General features: G+C 44.6%; 1 pseudogene; it reads left to right on the plus strand.

The window, feature by feature from the left end:
• The first annotated feature begins 210 nt into the window (after nucleotides 1-210).
• On the plus strand, nucleotides 211-1049 carry LOC123628631 (annotated as a pseudogene).
• The last annotated feature ends 3243 nt before the right edge of the window (nucleotides 1050-4292 follow it).

The following is a 4292-nucleotide window of genomic DNA, read 5'->3' on the forward strand; positions in this document are numbered from 1 at the left end:
TTGCTACCAGGCTTTTTGGCCCTGGTGTTTGGTATAGGATTTTATGGCATAGCTCCTAAGAAAATGAAACAGGTTCTGTTGATGCTGCTATACTAGACTATGATAGGCTTGGTCCTCCTTTTTAAAACTCTTTCTCGGTTACCCTGTTTAGACTTTTGCCCTCGATAGTCCTTGTTTTTCAGAAACACGGGATCAGGTTCCTAGCTTCCATAAGGCAGCCACCAGGCGACGGGCCAGGACCAAGGATTCCTGAGATCTAAAGATTATTCCCTTTTTTTCCTCAAAATGGGTCAATCAGGGTCATGTAAGAATTGCATGCCACTTAATGTTTTTTGAAAAATTTCCAGAAACTTTCAGGGTGATCATTTATATGCTTTTTAATTATATCCATTCATTTATACAGATGGCGACCCCAGCCTCAGCCCCAGACACACAAGCTTTGGTGGCAGACTTTATAGGCTATAAGCTGAGGCAGAAGGGTTATGTCTGTAAAACTGGCCCAGAGAAGGGCCCAGCAGCTGACCCGCTGCACCAAGCCATGCGGGCAGCTGGAGATGAGTTCAAGACCCGCTTCCAGCATACTTTCTCTGGTCTGGTGGCTCAGCTGCATGTGGTCCCCAGCTCAGCCCAGCAGTGCTTCACCCAGGTCGCCAATGAGCTTTTCCAGGGGGACCCAATTGGGGCCGCCTTGTGGCCTTCTTCGTCTTTGGGGCTGCACTATGTGCTGAGAGTGTCAACAGGGAGATAGAGCCACTAGTGGGACAAGTGCAAGAGTGGATGGTGGCCTACCTAGAGACACGGCTGGCCGACTAGATCCACAACAGTGGGAGCTGGGCAGAGTTCACAGCTCTCTATGGGGACATGGCCCTGGAGGAGGCACAGCGTCAAAGAGAGAGAAACTGGGCATCAATAAAAACAATGCTGATGGGGGCCGTAGCACTGGGGACCCTGTTAACTATAGGGGCCTTCTTCGCTAGCAAGTAAAACAGTTCCAGGGCCAGGTGCAGCTAGGTACGGCCCTTAAAATAGAGTAAATGTTTAGACAGGCATAAAACAGGGGATAGAAAAAAAAAGATGATATATAAAAAACATATACACAGAAAAGCTGTTAAAATAAACCCTGGCCCTGATGGGCAACTCCACGGATCCTGGTTATATACAACAAGTCTTCCCCTCCACGCGCCCAAAGTGGGACCCAAACGAGGAGCAAGGTAAGGGGGCTCTCCATCGATATCGCCAGACTCTGCTCGGGGGCATATAGGCCACAGCTAACAGGCTAACTAATTTGTCTACGGTAAGCAAAACCATACAGAGACCTAAGGAGTCTCCGGAGGTGTTCCTAGAACACCTTTTTAAAGCTTACTGCCTGTATACTCCCATAGACCCAGAGGCACCCGAAAATAGACGTGCCATTAATATGCCTTTTCCCACTTCATCGGCCCCTGATATTAGAGAAAGCTGCAGAAAATAGAGAGATTAAAAAGTGCTATCTGAGTTAATAAAATTGCCCAAAAGAAAACAGACCGGTTGCATACTTGTCTAACAGTTTGGACCTGTAGTATCTGTCTGGCCAGGCTGCTTGTGGGCCATTGCTGCAACAGCCGTCCTGGCAAAAAAAAAGCCTCTAAGCTCACTTTGGGGCAGGACTTGTGTATCATAACCCCTCACTCAGTAGAGGCTCTAAAAAGTCCACCTGAAGAAGAATGGCTTTCCAACTCATGTGTAACCAAGTGCTGTTGCTAGATTCCCCCCAGGATTCGCTTCCTGAAGACAACTGCTCTTAACCCTGCCACTCTGCTGCCAGATGATGAGCCAGCAGAGCCACTGCATAACTGCTTCGAGATACTGGAGTCTCTTACAAGCCTAAAAACGGATCTCACTGATCACCCATGGCAAGACCCTGATGAGGAACTGCATACAGATAAAAGCAGCTACATGTCTAAAAAAAATCAGGTATGCAGGGGTGGCTATAATAACTACTGACCAGGTTATCTGGGCACAGGCTCTTGGACATAAAACCTCAGCCCAAAAGGCTAAACTCATAGCCCTGACCCAGGCCCTAAGATGGGGGAGAGCTTTGCAATGGCACATGGACAGGGGGCACTTTACCAAGAGCAAGTCTGACTGCCTGGTGGCAAGAGACAATGCTTTCACGGATGCGACAGCAAAAAAAAGTCACACAAAAACCAGTGGGGACTCTCCTAATGCTCCCTGCTCTGCCAAAACGGCTCTTGCCAAACTCTCCAAACTACACCAAAAAAGTTAAAATGAAAAGGCCCTGAAGACTAAAAGTGATACAGAAAGTTGGATATTCCTCGGCTACACCACCAAGCCCGGCAAGCTTCAGCAAGGTGCCACGTCTACGCTCAAGTAAATCCAGGTAAAGACATTAACCTTCCCCTGAAGGCCAAGTTGCGGAGACAAGCTCTAAAAAAACATTGAAAAGTGACTTTCACTAAAGTAAAACCAGGTAACTATAGATACCGGTATTTGCTTATGTTGATTGACACTTTCTCTGGATGGGCAGAAGCTTTTCTTACAAAGTCAGAGGCAGCACAAATAGCTATAAAAAAGCTAATAACTAAAATTGTCCCCAGATTTGGCCTCCCGCTAACATTGGGGTCTGACAATGGCCCAGCGTTTATCGCCAAAACAACTCAATTACTGGCTCAAGTACTATGATTGAAAATTACATTATGTCTATAGGCCTCAGAGTTCAGGACAGATAAAGAAAATAAATAAGACTTTAAAAAACACTAAATAAATTAAAATTAGAGACTGGTAAAAACTGGATGAGCCTCCTTCCCTTTGCCCTGCTAAAAACCAGGTGCACTCCTTATGTTAAAAACATAACCCCATGTAAAACCATATTCAGCCAACTAACCCCACTCCCGAGAAAGCTCTATTTCAGGTACAGCCTGAAGACCTTGTCTGGATAAGAAAACTTCAGCCTGCCAGCTCAGAGGCCAGGTGGACTAGACCCCTGCCAGTGATCCTCACCACACCAACAGCCGTGAAGGTTGCCGGAAAGCATCATTACATCCACCACACGCGGATCAAAAAGGCAACCCCAGATCAACTCCCCGAGAAATAGATCGCCTGGCCCACCGAGGACCCACTAAAGATAAGACTTTCCAAAAACTCCTCTAATTCCTCCTAGTTATCTGTTTTAATCCAGCAGGCGATACCCCCCACCAATATACACTATACCTGGATGCTTCCCAGGACAGTAGATAAGACTGTTATAGCCCAAAACTCCACCCTATCCCAGCCGGTCCTCCGCTTTGACCTTTGCCAGTTGTTTAGAGATAAAAACAAATAATGATATTAGAGAGGGTATGGGAGACCAAGCTATGGGTCTGACAGACTAAACAAGGGTTACAAACTTATCAACACTATGCCTGCCCCCTGCATCATAAACAGCCTAATTTCTTATATTAAACAAAGAGTTCAAGCTGTCAAACTTATGATCCTCCAAACTCACTGTCAACATATTTGTAACTCTTGTTGTCCTTAGCAGGACCTTTAATTTTGTTTCTCCTAGCCCTGTTAGTGGGTCTGTGTATTCTAAATTACCCATTGATACAAAGTGTTAAGCTTATAATATTACACACCCATTATCACTATGTGTGCAAAGATAAATCAAGGATTTGATTTCACGTGAAAACCAGTGGGGAATGTGATGAGCCGCAGTAATCACTATAGCTCTGTGAGCCACAGTGAAGCCATGTTGTGTACAGGCTCACTGCTGCTATGTGATTCATAGGCCCATGACCTATGAGCTGAGAGAAGAATACATGAATAACAGAAAAAAATTTATACAGTGATTAACTTGTAAGTGATTGTTTAAAATCACTAGGTGTGTATAGTTACATTGTACTATGCTTGGCTGTTCCTTGGAGAAATGTTCCTTGGATGTTCCTCAAAGAAATGTTCCTTGATTTAACTGATGCTATCTGCTTCTGTAAGGTTGCTTGCTTATGAATTATTGTAATCAACATGTTCTGAGCTGTATGTGTATTGTTAGTATTGTTAGTGGTGAAGGTATATAACCCCTGCCCACTTTAAGATCGGGGCCATTCTCTGTGCCTGGACTTTCCCAGAACAGGGGTGGTCGCTGGCCAGCTAATGAAGACTCACTAATTTGGCTCAATTAACTCTTTAGGTGGTCATTTCTCTCATCTCAGACCATAACATATATAATAATCATAATCATATCACATGAATATCAAAGCATATTTCATATCCTTCATTTTTTTCTTTTGGATTTTCCCCCATATAAATTAATACAA

This window comes from Lemur catta, chromosome X (genome assembly GCF_020740605.2).
Source record: "Lemur catta isolate mLemCat1 chromosome X, mLemCat1.pri, whole genome shotgun sequence".
In the NCBI taxonomy this organism is placed as follows: Eukaryota; Metazoa; Chordata; class Mammalia; order Primates; family Lemuridae; genus Lemur; species Lemur catta.